Consider the following 24,879-nt stretch of genomic DNA (forward strand, 5'->3'; position numbering starts at 1 on the left):
TCTAATCAATTCTCATTTAGCACCCTCTAAATAAGTCTGAATTTTCCTTTCTAAGATGAATGCCATCTTTGAACTCAATCCATTTCATGGAAAGAGGAAGGTTATAATATTCGACATTATTAATGCATAATGAAAATTTTCCTTTAAAATATGCTCACAAATCCTATAATATTTTATTTTATTAAGATAAGTAGTCCATTGGGCAGTATGGGGAAGGGAAAATTAATCAATCAATAAGCATCTATTAAGTGACTATTATATGTCATGCCTCCTTATAATGTGAAGTTAATTCAAGGATTCTCTAATGTCGAAGGGATAGGCTGAATGAGCTCCTAAGAATCTATTAAGCTTCTGACCTAGCTCAGGTCATCTCTGGGAAGAAGAGAGCCATGGAGATGTATATCACTCCATTGGTTATGATGCTGACCTAACCAATAAGTTTGATATAGTCAATAAAATTATATTCTTATCCAAAAATCAGTCTCTCAAGATAATTTTAATTGGATCACTTCTCACAATACCTAGCACAGTAAAGCCACTTGTAGGCACTGAATAACAACTTGCTGTAGGAAAGAATGAATGAATGAATGTCAGTTAACTGCTTGCTAAAGAAGCATGTACTATAACTTGAAATTACATTATGGTGAGTAAACAGAAAGATCATTTCTCTGGGCATCAGGAGATTTTGTTTCCTTTCTTGGTCTTATTTCCCTCTGTTTTTAAAGAAGAAAAATGAACTAGATGATATCTAATATATCTACCATCTCTAACATTCAATATATAGCATTAGACAATATGCATTTATACATTTAAAAATCCAATGAGAGTTACCAGAAAAAAAAAAGAAAATGGTTTTTCAACTTTGCTAAATGCTTCTAAATTCTATACTTGCAATGCAAAGGTGTGAACATACAATTATCCTAAAAGTCTTTCAGTGTTTACCCATTGCACATAGGATAAAAAATAAAACTCTTTATTAGAGAATTAATGTCATCCCCCAAATAGTCCCAATTTACATTTTCAGGCTTATTTTGCGTAATTCCCAAGCACATGTATTTTTGTCAAACTGATATCACTTATTTTCTCCTGGTTTCTTGCTTCTTCTGGGACCAAATATCTCCTACCTCATCCCCAGATATCTCTACTTATTAAAATCCTTTTCCTTCAAAGTCTATGTCATATCACTTTCATGTGCCCTTTTCAGATCTCCCCGATTGAATATTATTGCTTTTTCCTTGTATCTCATCATGCTTTGTTTAGCTCCCTTTTTTTTCCCCTTCCATATCTATTGAGGAGTAGCTTGGTCATCTATGTATTGGGTCTTGTTTTTAGCTAATTATAACAAGACTTTAAATCTGTCTGTTCTATTTTTTTCACCACATTACTATCTTTATACTTAATAGGCATATAGTGTTTTTTGAATAAGGGATTACTTGTGATCAAACATTATTGGGGAAAAATGAATATGATAGGATTATGAATAATCCAGAAAAATGATAAAAACAAGGAAGAAGTAAACAGGGGGAGAAAACAATTAGTCATAATTTTTAGTCATTCTTATATTTTCTGATATGAAACAGCTCAATTTTAATGATGATTTCTCCCTTATTTGACAAGCAAAACAGTATAATGATTCCAAGTATAAACTTTAATTATTCAGAAATGACGAAAGGCATTACAAATACAACAAATAAGGTCCTTTGACATAGAAACAGTCACTAAGTTTTTATTCACTTCTTTTTATTTAAGCCCTTGAATTTCATGTATAGTAAGAAATTACTTCAACTTTACCCAGAGTGCCATCTAATGGCCCTGTTGTCTCAAAATGAAACAAATCTAAATATGTTACTTAAGACAGTTAATTCCAACATCCAAACAAAGGATTATATGAAATACTATGTACTTACTCATGATTTTAGGACAATAATAACAAAGAATTTTCATGATTCACTGAAACAGGGTAATAGAGGGAGGATAGGTAGAAATGAAAACATTGAAAACAATATAAAAAGGAAGTGAGAGGTCTGAAATTATAGGAAATACAAGCAGAGAGCCCTACTGTAATTTTCAATAACAAAAAAAGAAGGCAGTGTTTTGAACCAGGCCTCAGGTCAAAGATGAGCTCTGAGATGCAAGAGATTAAGGAAATAGCATCTTATAATAGAAAGAGGATTGTATTGGAAGTAACACAGTATAGAGAAATACAGCCTAGGTATTGATGCCTCCTTGATTTGTGACCTTAGCCAATTTTTCAAAAAATTTATTTGGGCATCAGTTCTCTCATATGTAAACTTGTTTTGATAATACTGAACTTATTGCTTCATTAAATTACTAAGGGTAAATGTCATTATTAACCTTTAAACTCATATAAATATGAATTATTTAAAAAATGAAATGTTTTGCTCACCTACAATTCTTATTTCTATAGACACAATGATTAGTGGATCTCTTGAGTTTTGAAGTTCTGAGATAAAATAGGATTTAAACAAGTTTAAGTATCCACTCTAAATAAAGCACCAAGATAGTGAGCCCTCATGAGTTGGTGAGAGATTAAACCTCCTAAGGATGTTCAAAAAATGGATCAAGTTTTAACTTCATATATGATATATATGAAGATAGGGAGAGGGAAAGGAAAGAAAGAGAAGGAAATGGACAGTAAAAGACCATCAGTGTATAGATGTTGGGGGCAGGAAATGTCTGACAATTTGAAGTAGGAGTTATAAGAAAATTGTCTAAATTATGTAGCATAATGGATAAAATGCTAAGCCTGGACACAAGATGACTCACATTCACTTCCAGCCTTATATACTTATCAGTTATGTCATTTTGGACGTTACATAATTTTTATCTTCCTCAGTTTCCTCAACTATAAAATGGATAATTATAGTACTTATCCCTCTAGGGTTTTACAAAGACAAAATAAGACATTTTTTGAATTATTTAGGATAGCCACAAAGTCAGGAAGTGTTTCTTTTGAATGAGAAAGGGAAGTAGGGAGAGGCAGAGACAAAAATATGTATTGATATGCAAATACACATGTGAATATACACATATGCATATATGTATATATACATAATATATCTGTATCAATTTCTATATATAGTATAAAAAGACAGAGACAATTTGAGATAGAGACTGAGTTTTTCTTCAATTGTTTAGTCATGGCTGACTTATCATGACCCCATGAACCCACAGCATGCTAGGCCATTCTATCCTTCACAGTCTCCTGAAATATTTCCAAAGTAATATCCATTGCTTCCATGACACAATCTAAACATCTTATCTTCTGTCCTTCCCCTTCTTCTTTTGTCTTCAATTCTTACCAACTTCAGGGTCTTTGCTAATAAAAATGATCTTCTTATTAAATAGCTCTAGTTTTAAGCTTCATCTTAAGTATGTGACCTTCCAATGATTAGACCGAATTGATTTCTTTTTTTTTTAAATTTATTTATCTAAAATATTTTTCCAGGGTTACATGATTCATGATTTCCACCCTCTCTTCCTTCCCCAACTCCTGGAGCTGACAAGCAGTTCCACTAGGCTATACATGTATCATTGTTCAAAACCTATTTCCATATTATTCATATTTGCTCTAGAATGATCTTATAACACCAAAACACCAATCATATCCCTATAATACCATGAGATTGATCATATGTTTTCTTCTGCGTTTCAGTTCTCACAATTCTTTCTCTGGATGTGGATAGCATTCTTTCTCATAAGTTCTAGATTGTCCTGGATCATTGCATTGCTGCTAGTAGAAAAGTCTATTACATTCGATTATCTTACTACTGGGAAAACCATAGTTTTGACCATATGGAGATGATGCCTCTGCTTTTTATGCTGTATAGATTTGCTATAGCTTACTTCCAAGGAATAAGCAACTTTTAATTCCAAGGCTGCAGTCACGAACTGCAGTGATCTTTGAGACCAAGAATATAAAAGCATCCACTGCTCCCATTTTTTCCTCTATTTGGCTGAAAGTGTTGGGATCATTTGCCATGATCTTTATTTAATGTAAAGTTTCAATCCAACTTTTACCTTCTTGTCATTCAACTCTCATCAAAAGACTTTTTAATTTTTCTTCCCTTTATGTCATCATAGTGGTTTTATCTGGGTATCTGAGATTGTTGGCATAATAATGTAACCCTAGTTTCATTGAGTCTGGCATTTTGTGAACTATACTCCACATCTTAGTTAATTAATGCTTAGTTCTCACTGTTGCTCAGGTTCCTCAGGAGAAAAGGAAAATAATCTATAATCCCATCTCTGTGAGGACTTGCAACATTTGTCTTAATCAACACAATCAAATCTTTTAGTGTAGTCAAAAAACCTGAAATATCTTCCCCCACCCCAAAATTTCATTGCTTTCTCCATCATCCTATAAATGTTGACAATTTGGTCTTTAGTTGTTCTGTCTCTTTAAAAACCAATTTGTTCTATTAATTCTTAATTCAGATATTGTTGAAGCCTAGATGACAGTATCTTAATCATAGTTTTTTTGACATGTGAAATAAATGTACTTGTTCAGTAATTTGAACATTCTTTGACATTACCATTCTTAAGCATTGTGACATAAACTGATCTTTTCCAATTCAGTGACCACTACAGAGTTTTCCAAATGTTCTGTCATATTGAATATAAACTTTAATAGCATAATCTTAACTAGAATTCTACTATCTCCACTAGCCTCAAAATTAGAACTGCTTCCTTAGACTTACTTTACCCCATTCTCCAGGTTGTTGGGATTTAGATTATATTCTACTACATATTCTTCTACTTTTGTTAAATCCTTGCCATTTTATCATTCTCATTTTTACATAAAATATTATCTTGATATTTCTAATGTTATTGAAGAGATATGTTGTCTTTTTCGTTCATTGTCTTCTTTTCTTAGCATTATTCATCTAAGAAAATATTTTTATTTCTCCTTCCTACTTTCTGTAATTCTGAGTTTAACTGAGTACCTTTCTCCTTTCCCCTTTCTTTACCTTTCTTTCTCAGGTATGTGAAATGTTTCATTAGTCATTTTGCTTTCTTACTTTTTTTGGGGGGGAAAGAGGGGAATAGTTTTTTATTATTGCCTCTTGTATAATACTGCAAGCTTCCATCCATAGTTCTTTAGGCTATGATGAATATTTCAACTGATCTGAAAGAAAACAAAAAGGTGAAGCACCAAGCCAATAACATATTAATTGAGAGATAATGCCTCTCTGCAAAGCTGGGTCATTATATTTCCTTCCATGTAAGAAAATTGAAGGTTTTTCTCTTGTTTATATACTCTAAATTTACAACATACAATGTCTTATATTATCTCTTCAAAACATCTTTTTTATCCCTAGATTAGATATATTTTCTAGCAGGTCTAGATATCTTTCTCTCTGTGGATGGTGCTCTAGTGTCTTTAGAGATATATAATTTTCTTCATTGGTCATAAGAGATCTGAAGTCACCACTACTCCTTCCAATGTGCCCTATATGGTAATGACCCACAGTCAACAGGTCCATATATTTCCAAGAACCTTATTACTCATCCTCCAGTAATGCATTATATGGTTGATAGGTTTTCTGCTTACTTGATGAATAACATCCTATTGCAAAATGCTAGCTTATAAAGTTACAGTGAAATGAGGAAGCAGCTAGATTTACTGCATTAATTTAAACCTTTCTTTTAAAAATATAATTACTACAATCTCCAAAACCCTTACCTCACCCACTGCACTGAGAGCTACCATAAGAATCTTGCTGACTTGGATCCTAGGGCAAAGGCTGCAACCACTAAAGAATACCTTGATAATAGGGTGGGAAGCACAGCTCCCTTCAGCCTCCACACCTTCACCTGCATCTTCAGAGTCTGCTGCCAGCTGGGGAAAATCTGGCCTCAGGACTCATTAATACTCCATCAATCTAATCTAGTCAATAAGCAGAGCAGAGAAGAAGCCCCTTCAGGACAGAATAGCCCAAACCCAGAGATCTAGCAAATAATCAGAGGATCAAGATTACAGCTAATGAAAGGGGGGAAAGAAGGAAAAATATGAATAAACAAAACAGAAAAATAAAAAAGAAATTGTAATTGACAACTTCTATCCAGGTAATGAACAAAGAGCAAAAGAAACAGAAGAGGACTAAGGAATACCAAGCAAAAAACAAACAAAGAAACAAAAAACATCATCAACATCAATGTCAAAGTCTATGTCATCAACATCAACATCATCAATATCATTATCATCATCCACAACAAAAATATCATCAACAACATCATCAACAACAACATCAACATCAACATCTAACTATCTATCTTTTCCTGGCCGAGGAAAGATTTTTGCTGGGTGGCCTTACTGATACTACATCTGTAGCCCAAAGAGATTTAAAAAGGTAAAAACCCTATATATATAAAAACATTTATACCAACAAAAGAACCATTAAAGAATTGGATTTTGAAAGGATGCTTATCAATTGGGAATGCCTAAAGTTGTGACATATAATTGTAATTTATGGTACTAGAAGAAGTAGCAAAGAGGTTGGTTTTAGAATTAAAATAAAGAAATAAACAAACAACATGGCAAGGCCCATGTGAACTAATGAAATGTGAAATGAGAAGAACCTGGAGATATTGGCACAGTAAAAGTAATGCTGTAATAATGATCAACTGTGAAAAACTAAGCTATTCTGATCAATAAAATGATCCAAAATAATTCCCAAGGAAATGCTGTCCACACTAGAAGAAGAGAAAAACAACTGATGAAATCTGAATGCAAACTGAAGTATAATTTTTTCTATTTCTTTATTTTTTGCTTTTGTTGTGATATGACTAATATGGAAATATAATTTTGCATGATTTCACATGTGTAATTGATATCATTTTGCTTGCCTTCCCCATGAATAGGGAAGGAGTAAAGGACAGGGAGAGAATTTAGAAATCAACATTTTTTAAAAAATTGTTAAAATGAGTAATAAAATTTTTAAATGGACATTTTATGATATAGTAAAGTGGTAGTAACTGAGCCAAATTGGACAGATCAAAGGTTGGCTATATTTATGGAGTCAAACACACAGATGGCAGACCATATTTAACCCATAGGATACTAGAATTTTGTCTGAACTAGATGAAAATGTATTGGGGATATATTTAGAAAAAAATACAATTTAACACAAATGATAACACGTTTTATAACCAAGACAATATGTGGCCCACATGGATTCATTTATATAGTTTAGTGGCCCCTCTCGTTATTTGAGTTTTATACCAGTGATCTATATGATTCTCATTTCCTTTTTGTACATAGCTAAAAGTTGGATGATGCCATAGATAAGCATACCTGGATTTCAAGAATGTTAGATATCTTTGAATACAAATGTTAAAAGAAAGGAATGAAAACTGAATCCAGGTATGCTTTTATGAAACCTTAAGTGTTAATAAATGAATCAATGTGAATCTGGATCTGCAACACTTCTCGTAGTTCTTACCTTGACTTTCTTTTGAATATCTTAATAAATTATTTAAATGAAAGTATTATTGATTTGTATATCAAATTTTCTTTTTTTAAAAACCCTTATCTTTTGTCTTAAAAATCTAAAGTGTTTTTAAAGTTAATTACTCGCTGGTTCTAAGGCAGAAGAGTTGTAAAGGTTAGGCAATGGGGTTTAAGTGACTTGCCCAGGGTCACATAGCTTGGAAGTGTCTGAAGCCAGATTTTAACCTAGGACCTCCACTCTCTAGACCTGGCTCTTAGATGCACTGAGCTACCCAGCTGCCCCCTATGTATCAAATTTTCAAGTAACATAAGGTTTAAAGAAATATTTTATATGTTGCCAAAATATTTGTTGTCCTTGTTCGGTTGTTTTCAGTTGTGTCTGACTCTGTAACTCCATTTTGGGGGTTTCTTTGCAAAGATTGTCATTTCCTTTTCTAGCTCATTTTACAGATGGGAGAACTGAGGCAAACAGGATCAAGTAATTTACCCAGGGTTTCACAGTTATTAAGTATTTAAGGCCAATTTTGAATTCAAGAAGAAGACCAGGACTGACATGCTATCCACATTCCCAGATGAAGATTTTTCCACCTAGCATCATGACTATCTGGGAAAATACACTAAATGTCCCAAATTGAGATTGAGTAGTAAAATAAACTCATTGATGATAGGCTCTGGGGATGACATGGATCATTTCATTCAACACCTTTCTTTTATATTTAAGATAATTTAAATTTTTAAGCCAAATTAACTTCTTAAAACCAAGTGGGTCTTCTCTGTTACTTAGGCACTATGCTCACTAGCTAATGTTGGGAGAAATGCTTAAGATCTCTAACCCTTGCCTTTTGTGAAGGGTTAAATTTTGGGTAGGAGTTTGACAAAAAGTGAGAAGAGCAGTTTGGTAAAACACAAAACCCTTAGTTTATTTTGGGAAGAAGTTCAGATAGGAAATAGGAAAGAGGATAGTGAGATTATTAATCTAATATCTTATAGCTATACTAAAATATCAATCCTAACTAAAATTTCTAAAAACCGTAAATCTGTCTTAGAGGACAGGTGCTTCTGCCTCAGCCAGGTCAGGCCTAACTTCTCTACACTATCTACCTAAAATTATATTCCCTACCTAACTACCTAAGCTAATCTATAAGCATTAATTACCAACAATATCCTTAAATCTGGTTTTCTAATCCCAATAGTCAATAGTCCAACTGTCAGACTGACAGAGACAAAGACAGACTGCCCTACTGCTCTCTAGAAATTCAGAGAAACAAAGAGTCCTCTCTCTTAACCATCTCTCTTTTTATACTCTCCTTGTCTCCTAGGTAACCGGAATCTTCGACTGACTACTCTTACTTAGAAATGTTTCTATTCCTGCCTCTTCTTTGCCTCTTAAAGAGACAGAGGGAGAGATAAAGATATTTCTTTTAGCACTTCCTATTTTGGTATTAATTCAATGGACTTCCAAAAAAGTTTTTTAGCATTTAGAGTAAATTCCCTATGGAAGTTTGGTAGAAGTGTATGGACAGGGATGTGTGGCTGTGTTGTCATCAACATGGTTAAAAGGAGTGCCTGAACCAATTAGATTATAAAAATACTAAACTTTCAATTAGCATCAAATGACTTTGATTCCCTGCCCCCATATTTAGACATTCTAAAAAATAATACTAAGAGAAATAGGAGTAGCTTGTATAAGAATTTTAAGTATGTACATTATCTCATTTATTCTTTACAACAATGTCAAAACAAATATGGAAACTTAGAGGTAATGTTATGTTTTAATTATCAAATAAGTACATGAAATAAAATGTGAATCTTGACTTTTCTGAATCTAAATCTAGTATTCTTTCCAGTATCCTAAGTACAGAGATACTAATTTTCATACGTAATCCATGTTCTGGGGTTACTATACCAATTCTTATTTAAATTTGGAAGGGCAAGTCCCCAGAAGAAGTATGCTACTATCTTCAGAGTTCTGGGGGGTATCCCTGATAGGATAAGGTTTACTTTTTCTAATGCCATAATTCTGGAGCCCTATTCTTGGGAATTTTCCTCAATATCAGTGAATCAATTAATATCCCCATAGTCATCTAGCCCATGATTTGAACCACAGTTGAAAGTAAGAAGTCCTAGAAGCTTCTCACCTAATTCCTATCCATTCCTAACCATGCTATAAATGCAGCCCCCATGGTCACCAAGCTTAGGATTTATTTTCTCCATGGAAATAGGATCACACACAGTGAATTTAGGTCTCCCACCTCCCCCACCTAGGTTACTGACACTGTGGGTCTGTTGAGGAGTGACTACAGATGGCCTGCTAGCAAGCCACCTTACTAATGTAGCAGAAGGAAAGGACCAAGCAGGCAGCTGTATTCTCAGAACAAGAATAATAGCAAGAGATGGAAAAGATAGATTCCTCAATCCCTTGGCCCTCATAAGACATGGGCTCCATTGGGGCCCAGTTCCCAATATGTCCTCAATTTATAGCTCCTACAGGTTTCTAAGCCCTTGTTCCCCGAGTTGGAGCTCCAGGCCCCAGTCTTCCAGGGATCCCACCCACTATGGAAAAGAAAACAGACACATAGATGGCCACAGCATAAGTCCCAAGATACCCTATACTCTAGATGGCAAGCCTTTGGGGACCCCATGCCATTCTACCTTACCTACCTCCAGACTGTATGTCTATGCCCACCCCCATTGAATGCCTTGCTCTGTTGGCCCTCTAATTCCATGCAGTGTCCTACCCACCTCTGCATTAGTAGGTGAGGCTGGGAACAGGGTTAAGTTCCATGAGGAAGCTCCAGGGCCCTATTCCCTCCCATTGCATTTGAGGCTTGGAGCCAGGCTACTAGCCCCAAATGCCCCTTAGGACAGGCCTTGCTGCTTCTGGAGGTTGCCACCTTGGGGAGGAAGCAACATAACTGTGAGGCAGCTTTTGGCTTCAGGGCCAAAGGCCTGTAATCAGGCCTTGGGATGATAAAAAGAGGCTAGAATGTCTCCCCTCACCCCTGCATTCAGGGACAAGGCCTGGCTCCCAGTCAGCTAAACAAGGGGCCTGTGTGTGCCCAAAGAGAGGCTTCTGCATGTCATATGGCCCTAGACTTTAGAGATCCTGCAGCTGAAGAAGATTTGACAGAAATAGCTGATATCAGTGCACAATGAAGAGGACTTGGAGACAGACACAAGATCATCCCTGGGGTTCTCAGTTTCTGAGACTGAGGAAGACATTGTGTTTTGCTCTAAGAGAATAATTGTAAAGCGACCAAGCAGCAAAAAGAAGAAACCCCTATGTAAAATAGCAGGGCCCAGTACTTCCTCTGAACATCTGAGGGGCTGAGAGAAAGTGGCACCATGTCCATTTGGCACAGCCTCTTTTGCTGCCTCAGTAGAGATTGAGTAAGTGACTGAAGATCCCAAGGCCTGTGAACCCAACTTAATCTTCATTAAAGAGGATTTTTGAAGCTTTCAAGCTAACCAATGACATGAAGAAAGAAAAAGAGAATGAGCCAGAGGAATTGAACAAACTAGACAGCTCTGTAGTCCTCAAGAAGAAGGACTTTGAGGAGGAATGAAAGAAAATGACAAGGACAGTAGTGAAGACAAGCAGGAGAGGATCCCAAACTCTCCAAAAAGAAGAACCATTTTACTATGGCAGAACTGAAGCAACTGATGGACTGTTCAGATATGGTGGAGACTCATGAAGTGATGGCCCAAGGCCCCATTTTATTGTTGAACCTTAAAGCCAGAAAGAGCTCAGTGCTGTACCACACCACTGATGCTTTAAGCACAAATATCTTCAGGACAAATGGGGTATTGAGAAGACACTATTTGAGTTTCCAGATTATTTAAAATTAAGGGGAATTTAGAAAATGTAAAGTTCTCCAGAAGAAAGAAAAGAAGATGATGAAGTCTAAAATGTAAGAGAAGGTTCATCCTAAGATGGGGAAGATTGATGTTGACTACTAGAAATTCCACAGTGCCTTCTTCAAGTGTCAGAACAAGCCAAAACTAATCATTCTTGGAAGACTTTTACTATGACAGGAAAAAGTTCGAGATTCTATTGAAGGAGAAGCAGGCCTGAGATTTGTCTAACAAGCTTATGATTTCATTGGAGATGCCAGTTGGACCAAATACCCACAAAGTTCCTGCTCCATGGTAATTTCTATGCAGTAATGTTCTCTCTTTTCCTACTCCAAACTGAAGATCCTTGAACTCAATTCTCCAATTTATGAGAGTTGTTCCTTTGATTACCATTCCAAAGAGTGAGGTAAACCTTTTATCTATGAGTCTGGGAAACTGCTCTATGGAGATGAGTTCAGAACCAACACAGCAGAAGTCCAGTCTATGAAGAAGGAGAGATTGACCAGACATGGTGACATACTTGGGAAGATCTGGAGCCTTGTGATCAGGAATCCTCAGAAGGAGAGGAGGAGGAAAAGAATGTTAAAGATAAACTTGATTAAACAGGTTTCATTATCCATGTAGACAGTGGTCTTATGAGAAGAGGAAGAAGTTCTCATCAATGCCAGCTGGGATGAAGATGCCTGAACTGATGGAACTCTGTGGAGATCTTTTTATCATCTCTGATAATCTGATGACAGTTTAGTTGATAAGGAAATAAGGACTGGACAAGGGAAATATCTTTTACTTCATGCTTCCAGCTCTGGTTCCAGGAGCATGGAGTTTATTATATATATATATATTTCAAGACTCATTTCACACAAAAGAACCCCCCCGAAACTTTGCAGATGTGCAGAAGTTACAAATTATGTCACATCAAAACACAAAACATTGGCTTCAGAATAGACCAAGGCCAAGGCTGAATTTTGACCAGGTTCTTATCAGAAAGCCAAGTTGGGGAGTATATTGGCCTTAGCTATGACAGGCAGCAGCATTCCTTGCTGTGCTAACAGTATTAACCCTTTAAATTCAGGTTTGATAGGAACTTAAAGCTTTTCAGTAAGGCCATAATACTTTTCAAGAAGAAATCACAAGGAACACAAAAGAGGTCAAAAGAGGAGTCTCAGATTTTTATCTATTCTCTTATTGGCTTCCCACAGAACTCAAAAGAAGATTGAAGAGGATTTGGGGAGCAGTGAGTCAGTGGAAGAGCCATGATGGGATCCACCTGTATTCATGCTATGTTCATGGTGATAAGCTAGAATGGTCCTACTCTGAATTGCATAGGTTGGAAGTGACCCTAGAAGAATTTGAGCTAAATGCCTTCACTATGACCCTGAAATAATTAGGAGCACATATAGGAATAACAAACCAAGGTAGAGAAGAGGGACTTTTAGTGACACCATAGTGAAGCATGCATCTAAGCAGAAGCAAAAGAAATGGGAAGGTCCAGCCCCAAGATATCTGAGAGGGAATAAAGAAATACAAAGAATTCAAGTTTTAATCTTGAAAGGATATATGTCTTATGTTCCTACCCAATTTCAAACCTCCATTTGGTTCCTGGGGACCAGAACCCTTAAGATTCCAAGCATTTTTCATTTCCATGTTCTTGTTTCTGACCCATTAAATAAACAAAGCTCTTCCTTCTGGGGCCAGAGATGAGGGTGGTGAAAACAAGAAGTCCTATAAGATCCTAGATGGGGTATCTCCTTCCTCATTTCACCCAGGCAGAACCAGCCTGAAACTCATAGCTCTTTTATTTCTTCTATCTTTGCTATGTTTATTCTTTTCTGATTTTAGATGAATGACAACAGGGGATCGTAAGACCTTGTGAGCCTTGAAAACTAAGAACAGTCAACAGGGACCCAGCAATAGGAGTCCCTAGCAATGTAAGGATACTCACAATAGCCAAACTTGGTAAGACAGTGGAGCTCAAAGGAACAAGTACAGGAGTGGCCACACCTATTAGTAGACTGACCCAGCAGCTAAGATTCTATGTCCATCACAAAAGGAAGTGACATATATTAGCTGTACTCCATTCAAAAAAGAGGGGAGGCTAAGTAATGCAGTGGAAAGAGTTCCAGGTCAAGAGTCAGGAAGTCTCATCTAGAGTTCAAATCTGGTTATACACAGAAGCTATGTCACCCTGGGCAAGTCACTTAACCCTGTTTGCTTCAGTTTCCTCATCTGTAAAATAAGTTGAAGGAAATGGCTAACTACTCCAGTATCTTTGTCATAACAAACTGAAATGAGATCATGAATTGTTGGACAGGACTGAAAAAAACTGATGACGAAGCAAGGGAAGCAATCTCTGTGAAATGTAATTGTCCCAAATCCACTGTTTAAAGAAAAAACAATTGAATAATGTAGAAATAGGTTTTGAGTGGTAATATATGTATAACCTAATAGATTTGTTTGAATGCAAAGAATATTAAAATGTAAAATTAATTATATTGGAAAATCATAATACCATAAGTTCAGACTTTATGGAGTAACTTCTTTATTTAATAGAAGAAGAAACTGGGTCATAGAGAGTTAGAGTCAATTGCTAGGGTCATAAAACTAGTAATTATCTAGGACAGAATTTGAATCTGGATCTTCCTGATTACAATTCCACCTCTGTATCATGTAATACTCTATCTCAATCAAATTTCACTTCTGATAGGAAAATATTATCTTAATCCTTTGTATGTTTTTGAAGATAGTTTCACAAATTCTCTTATAGTTTCAGAGTCAGACTTAGCATTAATTAGATACTGAATCATGCTGCTTACACATAAAGTTTCAGATATTTTAAATAATAATGATATGTTCTTTTTTTGTCTTTTTTACTACCAGAAGTTATTAAAGAAGGAAAATTTCAGATACTTCATGGAATATGCATACCTTTTACTTCAATTCCTTCCTTAAAAATTAGATAGAATTTCTCAGTCAGCTACCAAAATGTCAGTAAGAATAATAGAAATGTCAAAGACCAAACCCAATTTATTTTCATGCTACAAAACACTTGAAAGGGAAGATGATGGATGATGGAATTCTTCACTCTGCCCTATGAAATTCACTTAAGTTAATATAATTTCTCTTGAAATACTTTCTTTTTAATTCTAATTAATTGGAAAACTTTAAATGAAAGGCTACACTCTGGCCACATTAAATATTCCCTCCAAAGTTAATTGTTATTTATTTTAGGGTTGCTAGAACCATTCTTGTAATTTGAAAGATACCTACAGCATTAGACACTTTAAACTTGATCTAAACAGAGTACAGCACATAAAAAAAATCAAATAAATCAGTAACTATTGAAAACCACAGTGCTTAGGAAATCAATAAAATGAGCTTAAGAGATGTTGATATTTAACCATTTTTAGGTAGATATTTCTTTTTATGCCCAGGGATTTAAAACCTCATCTCCTCACCCCACACCTAGCCTCTCTCTCTCTTTCTTTCTTTCTTTCTTTCTTTCTTTCTTTCTTTCTTTCTTTCTTTCTTTCTTTCTTTCTTTCTTTCTNCTTCCTTCCTTCCTTCCTTCCTTCCTTTCTTCCTTCCTTCCTTCCTTTCTCTCTCTCTCTCTCTCTCTCTCTCTCTCTCTCTCTCTCTCTCTCTTTCTTTAATTAAGGTACTTCTGAAAACTGGATTTGAATTTGGAGTCAATAGTCATGGATCCTCTGTGTACAGTGTTCTTCTGGCTCTGCTCCTTTTGCTCTGCATCAATTCCTGGAGGTCTTTCCAGTTCACATGGAATTCCTCTATTTTATTATTCCTTTGAGCACAATAGTATTCCATCACCAGCATATACCACAGTTTGTTCAGCCATTCCCCAATTGAAGCACATACCCTCTTTTTCCAGTTTTTTGCCACCACAAAAAGTGTGGCTATAAATATTTTCGTACAAGTGTGTTTATCTATGAACTTTTTGGGGTACAAACCCAACAATGGTATAGCTGGATCAAAGGGTAGGCTTTTTTATAGCCCTTTGAGCATAGTTCCAAATTGCCAGCCAGAATGGTTGGATCAGTTCACAACTCCACCAGCAATGTATTAATGTCCCAATTTTGCCTCATCCCCTCCAGCATTCATTACTCTCCCCTTCTTTCATTTTAGCCAATCTGCTAGGTGTGAGGTGATACCTCAGAGTTGTTTTGATTTGCATTCCTCTAATTATTAGAGATTTAGAACACTTTCTCATTGTGCTTATTGATGCTTTTGATTTCTTCATCTGAAAATTGCTTATTCATGTCCCTTGCCCATTTATCAAATTGGGGAATGTCTTCATTTTTTGTACAATTGATTTAGCTCCTTGTATATTTGAGTAATTAGACCTTTGTCAGAGTTTTTTGTTATAAAGATTTTTTTCCCAATTTGTTGTTTCCCTTCTGATTTTGATGACATTGTTTTTGTTTGTACAAAAGCTTTTTAGTTTAACATAATCAAAACCATTTAATTTACATTTTGTAATTTTCTCTAACTCTTGCTTGGTTTTAAAATCTTTCCTTTCCCAGAGATATGACAACTAAACTACTCTATGTTCACTTAACTTATTTATAGTTTCCCTCTTTTTATTCAAGTCATTCACCCATTCTGAATTTATCTTGGTGTAGGGTGTGAGATGTTGATCTAAACCTAATCTCTCCCATATTGTTTTCCAAATTTCCCAGCAGTTTTTGTCAAATAGTGGATTCATGTCCCAAAAGTTGGGCTCTTTGGGTTTATCATACACTGTCTTGCTGATGTCATTTACCCCAAGTCTATTCTGCTGATCCTCCCTTCTATCTCTTAGCCAGTACCATATTGTTTAACTGATATACTATGGTAAAATCGAATGTAATGGACTTCTGTACCAGCAGTAATGCAATGACACAGGACAATTCTGAGGGACTTATGGTAAAGAATGCTACCCACATTCAGAGGAAGGACTGTAGGAGAGGAAACATAGAAGAAAAACAATTGCTTGAACACATGGGTTGAGGCGGACATGATTGGAGATGTAGACTTGAAACTACCACACCAATACAACTAACAACAACAATTTGGAAATAGGTCTTGATCAATGACACATGTTAAAACCAGTGGAAAAGTGCATCAGCCATGGGTGGGGTGAGAGAGGAGGGTGAAGGGGAAAGTAGGAGCATGAATCATGTAACCATGTTAAAAATGAATATTAATAAATATTTAAAAGAAAAAAGTCATGGATCCTAGTCAGGGATGAGGAGGACTGAGACACTGGATAACCACTAGGACTATAATCAGGAAGACCTGAATTTAAACCCAGCCTCAGACACTTACTAGGTCTAGACCCCTGATGGCAAAACTATTCCATGTGTGTCAACACTGACACATGTAGCCATTTTTGATGACATGTGGCCTCATGAGACTGTATGCTGAAGATGAAACATTTGCTGTAGTGTAGTTGAATTTTAATTAGCCAATGTAATTCAGCAATAAAATGTCACTAATGGGCAGTTTACTTAAAGAATTCTCCTTCCCCCTAACTTATCTTAGTTCACAGTACCCCACACAAGTTAAATAATATCAAGACTAACAAAAGTAACCAACTGACAGATTAACAAAGAAGTCACTAAGCAGGTAAGTTAAATAATTAGTTTTTGGTTTATTAAATAAAATTGTATATTACAATTATACTTTTTTGTTATTTAAACTATAAATAGCATGGAATTATGTTTTTTTTTCTCAAAGTGACACACCACCGAGTTATAATTGGGTTTTTGGTGAATTTTGACACGCCAAGCTCAAAAGGTTGCCCATCACTAGTCTAGACCTTAGGCAAATCATTTAACTTCTATTTATATTTGCCTCAGTTTCCTCATCTGTAAAATGGGGATAATAATAGCAATTACTATTTCTCAGGGGTATTCTGAGTATCAAATGAGATAAATGTAAAATGTTTAACAGTAACTATAGGGCTTATCGTAATTATTATGTAAATGTTAGTTCTTGCTATGTTATTACTAAATATTTAATAACCAGTTATCTGATGATTGTAATAGAATCATACTGTGCCATAAGAAAAGACAACAAGATGATCTCACACATGCATATACAAAAGAAAAACCTGGAAAGACTTTTAAGAAGTGATATACAGTGAAGTGAGTAGAACTTTGTACTAGATGACAGCAATAATGTACAATGATCAACAGTGAATGATTTAACTATTATAAGATGCAAAAATCCAGGACAACTCCAAGGGACTCATAAAAATTGACAGAATCTTAATGAATATTATAGCATACCATTCTTACTTTATTTCTACCATGAATTTTTCTCTAGTGGAAATAATTTGTGTCTTCTTTCAAAACATGAGAAATGTGGAAATATGTATTACATGATAACATGTGGTGTGAGAAGATAGAGAAAATGGATTGTAAAATAAATGATTGTTAAAAATGGTATCAAGGGGACAGCTGGGTAGCTCAGTGGATTGAAAGTCAGGCCTAGAGACCGGAGATCCTAGGTTCAAAGCCTGCCTCAGACACTTCCCAGCTGTGTGACCCTGGGCAAATCACTTGACCCCCATTGCCCACCTTTACCACTCTTCCACCTAGGAGACAATACACAGAAGTTAAGGGTTAAAAAATGGCATCAACATGCAATCTAAAAAAATAAAAAATTTAAAATAACAATTATCTGAAAAATCTATGTACAGATGTAAATTTTGTCTGTCACATATCAAATCAACAAATAAAAGAATAAATGAAGTTCTGATTAATATTGTCTTCATATTTCTGAAGTCCAAATATTCATGCTGATTTTTACATACCAATTTAATTCTTAAATATTGATTTTCTCATTTTTTCCATCTGAAATAGGTATTTAAATGATACTTGGTGGAATTGGGGATTTCAGATAGTCAAGGAATGATTGTTAGGACCAGTAATCAGAAGTATCTCAGGGTTTGGGAAGGCCAACAGGACAAATCTTACATGATACAGAAATGATATAAAACAGAATTTATTTAAGGTAAGGGAAGAAAGGGAAGGGAAATGGGATGATTTAATTAAGGACTATAAATAAACCTCCCACAAAATCCAGTTGTTATCTTCTTAAAGTTGGTATCTGCTCTATCAATAACCTCTCTACCTAAAAGTCCCAGTTCCTACAATACATACATCTCTCTAACCAAATTCCTCCCTTAGATGGTCAATAGAGTTGGAAAGGTTGGAGGGTAAGCAGAGGAAAAAAAAAAACTCAAAGGGAAAGGATCTCACTGACAGATGGCTTTAGATGTCTCTAGCAGCTCTGTAGGTATATCTGTCAATCAGAAGCAACCAGATATACACACAAGAACACAGGAACACAGGAACAAATAGTTTTATCAGAAGGACAGCCACAAGAGAGGGAGAAATAGTCAAACTCCCAGAGTTCACCCAAGGAGTTCAGACACTCTCTCAATTTTTCCAGATTTCAACTGCTCCCAGAGGAAGTTCACACTGTCACTTACCTAGAATTTTGGAATTTTCCTGCTTCTATGACTTTGCAGCAGCTCCTGCTCCTGCTCATTTCCTTATTTCCTTATAACAAATAGATGTTCTCTCTCTTCCTTCCACTCCTTTCTCCTCAGAAAGGCATGTAATATGATATAGGTTATATATGTGTATATAATCATACAATACGTATTTTCATGTTTTTCATGTGAAAGAAATTAAGTATCTCACTCTATAGAAAAAATAATGAAAGAAATAAAAAGTGGTATGCTTCAATTTGCATTGAGACTTTGTTCCTTCTTTGATGGAGGATATCCTTTTTTGTCATAAGTCTCCCGGAAAAGTACTGGAGCCTTATCTATAATTTTTAAGCAAATCATAGTTGATAATCCTATGTGATGTAGTTACTATGTACAATTTTCTCTTTGTTCTACTCACTTCATTTTATATCATTTTATGTATTTTTCAATTGTTTTCTTTGTGATTTTTTTAACCTTTATCTTTTGTCTTAGAATCAATGTTATGTTCTAAGACAGAAGACTGGTGAGGACTAGGCAGTGGTGGTGGTAGTGGGGGTTTAAATGACTTATCTAGTCCTAGTCCTACAGCTAGGAAATGGAAATGTCTGAGATGAGATTTGAACCCAGGACTGCCCATCTCCAGATTTGGCTCTCTTTCCACTAAGCCACCTACCTGCTTCCACACTGTACTGATTCTTAGATGCCTCTTCATTTGAGATATTTTACCCCAAACTTTTTCTCCCTTTCTCTTCTCATAGTATATTACTCTTTCTTATCCCTTGAGTTTTAAAAAATCATCTCATTATATTGACTTTAATCAATGCTTTCTATCTATAAACACTCCTATTCATTGCCCAAATAGTACTGAAGTTCCTAACTATCTTCTGCACCTTAGATATTCTAAGTACTTTAGGTATCTTAGGTATTAAAAGTATCATAGATAACTTAAGCATCTTAGTTATCACTTTCTTACTAATAATATAATGGATTTAACCCCATTGTTTTCCTTGATTCCCTTAAAGAATCTTAAGTATCTTAAATATCTCCTGCTTCACAAGGAATGTGTTCAGTTTAAGCCCATTATTTCTCTTGATTACCTCACCTATATTAAATACTTTAGGTATATCTTGTACCATAAAAATTGTAAGTAACTTAGTTACCACTTTCCCATACAGGGATGTTATTAGTTTAGTCCTACTGATTCCCTTAAGTTTTTTCCTTTTTTTTCCATTTATCTTTTTATGCTTCTTTTGAGTGTTGAACTTGATCATTGAATTTTCTTATCAGCTCTGGCTATTTCATCAGTAATTTCTTTTGTCTCACATAGCCATTAGTTTCCATTTGTCTAGTTCTAACTTTTAAGGAGTCATTTTCTTCATTGAGGTTTTATACTTTAAGAGTTAAATTAAGGAGTTTGACAAAGTGAGGAGAGAAGTTTAAAATAAACTTTCTTTAATTAGAGAAAGAAGTACAGATAGAAAGAGAAAAGTGGAAAGAGAGATTATTTACCTTATATCCTATAAATATACCTAAAATTCCTAATAACTACCTTAAATTTCCTAAATGTCTTCTGAGGACAGTTTCTTCTGCCTAGCATGCCAGGTCTATTCCAATCTACTCTATCTATAAATTATTCACAACTACCTAATTCCCTAAAATAACAGATAGCTACCACTCATTCACTTCTTCAATCAGGTTTACATAGCAGCCCAACTGTCAGTAGCCAACTTCCAGCTGATCCTTGCCTCAGAGACCAACCTCTCTAGAGATCCCAGAGGCAAAAGACTCCCAACTGTCAGCAGCTATTTCCTTATCTCTCATCACTGACCAACTGTCTCCCCTAATTTCTTGTCAGATGGCAGGTTACTTCCTTTCCTCAGTCCTGGTCTCCCTGGTAACAGAATCTTCAGCTCTGGCTTACTGACTCTTATCAGTTCTGATCAATTTAGGAATCCTGCTCTCTAGCCTCTTAAGGTGACAGAGGGAGAGATTAAGAAAATCCCTTTAACAGTATATTCTTTCTTAGGTACTTATTTTCCTATTTGAGGTATTGTATTTCCTTTTTTAGAGAATTGTTTACTACATTAAGTTTTTTTCTAAACTGATGCCTTTTTATTATATGATGGAGATCTCTTCAGATTCCAGTTCATGACCACTACAAAAAGAGCGGCTATAAATATTTTCATCTAGGTAGGTTCGTTTCCCCTTTTTTAAATCACCTTGGAATATAAATCTCCTAATAGTATTGCTGGGTGAAACTTTGTGCACAGTATTATGACTCCTTGGGAATGGTTCTACCACCCCATCCCCAGTTTATTTTCTACCTTTTAATTTTTGGTGCAGTGCTCGGATTTGTGTAGAAACTTTTAAATTTAATTTGGTCAGATTTATCTATTTTACATTTTATAATGTTCTTTATGTCTTGTTTTGATGTAAATTTTTCTTTATTCATAGGTCTAGGAGGTAAACTATTTTATGTCACCTAATTTATTTATGGAATCACCATTTAAAAAATAAAGTTGGGTTCTGTAATTGTATGAAGGGAGCATTGTTCTAAATTTAAAGTTCTTTGTGCAGCTGTGCTGAGAGCTAGCTCTGGGGATCTATCTGGTTTCAGTTCTTCCAAGCTAGTGTGATGTAAGGAGAAGTATGTTTATAACAAAGGATGAAATGGGATACTTAAACAACCCCATAATAGAAAAATAAATTGAACAAACCATAGAAAAATCCGCTAAGCAAAAAATCACAGTGACAAGTGGATTCACAAGTGAGGTCTACCAAATATTCAAAGAAAAACTCCAATACTACAAAAACCATTTGGGAAAATAGGGGAAGAACATGTACTTTGAATCTCTTTTTTATGACACAAATAGGATGCAGATAAATAATCCAGAAAGAAAATGACCATTCTTATTTATTTTTAAAAATTCTTATTCATTTCTTCTAGTATTTCTTGTTGGGCTTCTGTCTAATTGACATTTTTTTCTTTGAAATGTTCCTTGGAGCTGTTTTTACTTCATTGTTTCCTTCTTAGGTTGCTCTTCTATGTAAGCATGCTAGCTTTTTAAGAAGAAAGTTTTTTTTTTTTTGTAGTTTGCACATTTTTTTACCCCTTCCTTTAATATTAAAATTCTGTTAAATTTGTACTCTTTTAACAGTGTAAGATTGGTGGCACAAAAATCATGTGTTGTTTTGTTTTCTTTTGTTTTCTTTTCTATTTCTCTTTTCAGAGCCAGTTCCTTCCAAGGTGGTGTGATATGAGGACAAGCTTGGTCAATATTTCCTGGTCTTTATACTTGTCCTTACCCAGGAAGGGCCTATGATTTTTTGGGATTGAAATTGTTATTGCTACTTAGGGCCCTTGTACCCTTGGCACCCAAAGTGGCACTGTTCTTCAGGGTATCTTGGTCTTTGTGACCAGAAGTGACACTATTTCTCAGGATGTCTGACTTTTGTGTCCTAAAGAGATACTTCAACACCCTCTTGATTTAAAATGCTCCCCTCTGCTCTTGAACTATGCACAGAAGTTGGTTTAGGCAATAGAGTTGGGAACCAGCATCTCTCCCTGTGTATAGTGATAGCACAGTGGTATCCTGTGTTCTCTTTCTAACCTATTGCTAGATCCCCTTACACTATTCCAAAGCTGCTTCTGTTTCTGTTGTCACCATTTGTTCCCACCACTGGCATTTCATCCAGGTGGACCTCAGGTCACCTTCCTTCCTTGTTTCATAGATCTCTCTTTCTTACTGGATGAGTTGTCATGGGTTGAAAAATTTCTCACTTTGACATTTTATTGGCTCTATCACTTCAAAATTTTGTTTGAGGCATTATATTAAAGTTATTGAGGCTTGGATTGAGACATCTTGGCTATAGTTCTGTTACTTCATCATTTCTATTAGGGAAAAATAAGGGTACTATATTTGAAGGGTATAGTTTTTATCTACCAAAAATCTTTACAAATCTATCTAAGAATAGCAGGGAAGGGACATCTGGTCAAAATATGCTATAAAATTTGAGATACACATCTTAGGAAAAACAGAAAGATCACTATGGAAAATTAATATTGAACTGGCATATTTTGTTAAGAAATGGTTTCTCCTTTGGTCACCCCAAACAATTTTATTTTAAAGCTACAAAACAATCTCTGCCCCAGGCTATTAAACTGGGTTGAATCTTTCTTTCTTTTGACTTTCTTAAGGACAATAGGGTTAAGGATATCTCACTGGGCTGGCTTTTGTTATAAATGGAGTGGAGAAATACTTCTCATGTATTAGTAAACAGTAACTCTCTTAGATAATGAAGTAAGTCATCTCTAGCCACCAAGTTAGAAAACATGGCGGTCCAGCCACATGGAAAGGAGGAAAAGATATGACATCTTCCTGAAATCAGCTTCTTCCTATTATGAAGTATTAAGAGAGGGATTGAGATCTCTGAGCCTACATTATCAGTAACAATTGTCCAATCAAATATATCCTTGGGAGGGATTGGTTGATGATGTCAGAAAAGGTATATAAGATTATGCCAGAGGAAGTCAGATCATCTGTGTCCTTCCAACTATTATCCCATTTTTTTTGCCCAGCATACCTCCTTAATTGCTATTACTTTTTTCTCCATTTCTTGGTCTTTGCCCTTAGCCCTGTTCAAGTTCTGTGGCATCTTTTTAGAATGGAAGAAGTCCACTAGAAACTTAGAAATCTTGAATAATCTTTTAATAAATCAACTTTAAAATTTAATATATACAACCTCCAGAAGAGGTTGCATTCATTACATTATTATGAAACTAGATCCCTGAATGGGATTCATGAAGGAACTTCTTGAGCATGGAGACAAATCATTTTCCAAAGTGTTTACAATCCACATGCAGGAGTGAAATTATTTTCATTAAAAATATTTGAGACAAAAAGACTCCCGGTTAAGATGGCGGCAGAGTAAGGAGCAGCTGGACTCCTCAAGGGGAAATAAAAACTAGTCCAGAAGAATGAAGGAACCCCACAATAGGGCGCAGCATTGAAGGTATACAGAATCGGGGCATTTCCATGCTATAAAGGGGTGAAACAGCTCTCACTAAAACGCGAGAGGAAGAAGCCCCTCCCCCCCCACCATACACCTTGCACAAAGCCAACCCACAAGTGTGAAAACAGGATTGGGGAAACCAGATAATCACTGGCAGCCCCAGGGCTTGTAGCTGCGGTGCAGCAAGAGGAGGGACCCCAAGTGGCTGGGGGCTCCCATGGACTTTCCCCAGTACACTTGGGTGAAGGCACCACCTCAGGCCAGGACAAAGGCCTCTAAAAACGGCCTTTCCCAAGTGCTGAAGGCATCACCTCAGGTGCGAATAAAGATCTCCAGGCCAAGGACTTTCACTACCTTCTTCTTGGGTGAAGGCAGTGCCCTAAGAGCATCTGCACAGGCAAAGGCAGTGCCCTAGGCTTGAATAAGGATCTCCAGCCCAGGCTTGGACCTCCAGTGAGGACCTGGTGCAGACCAGAGCGCAGCAGTGGAAGCAGTCCCAAAGACTGCTGAAGGAACCTCAGGCAGAGGGGCAGACCTGGAACTACCAGGAGACCTGACCCCGAGGACAAGGAGACCGGAGCCCGCAAGACACAGGCAGACCCTGAGTGCAAAGACAAAGCTGAAAAGGGGCGGGGCTAAAAATGGCCAGCATTAAGGAAGTCCAGAAGAAAAAGACTATCAAGAGAAACTCTGGAACACTCAACAACTTCTACACAGAGAAAATCCAGACAACAGAGGAGGGAAAACAAAAATCCAAACCTCGCTCCAAAAATGAAAGCTGGTAACAAGCTATGGAAGAGTTTAAAAATGAAATGCTGAGGAAGATAGAAGAAATCTGGGAAGAAAATAACCGTTTAAAAGGCAGAATTTCGCAATTGGAAAGTGAGACAAATCAACTGAAGACCAAAAATGACCAGATTGAAAAGGAAAACCAAAAAATTATAGCAGAAAACCAAAACATTAAAGCTGAAAACCAGACCTTAAAGGCTAGAATCATACATTTAGAAACCAATGATCTCTCAAGACAACAAGAACAAAT

At 35.9% G+C, this 24,879-nt stretch overlaps 1 pseudogene; it reads left to right on the forward strand.

The window, feature by feature from the left end:
• Window positions 1–5,131: 5,131 nt before the first annotated feature.
• The window catches only part of LOC123255319, a 127,055-nt pseudogene continuing 107,307 nt past the window's right edge, over window positions 5,132–24,879 (forward strand).

This window comes from Gracilinanus agilis, chromosome 1 (genome assembly GCF_016433145.1).
Source record: "Gracilinanus agilis isolate LMUSP501 chromosome 1, AgileGrace, whole genome shotgun sequence".
NCBI classification, from domain to species: Eukaryota; Metazoa; Chordata; class Mammalia; order Didelphimorphia; family Didelphidae; genus Gracilinanus; species Gracilinanus agilis.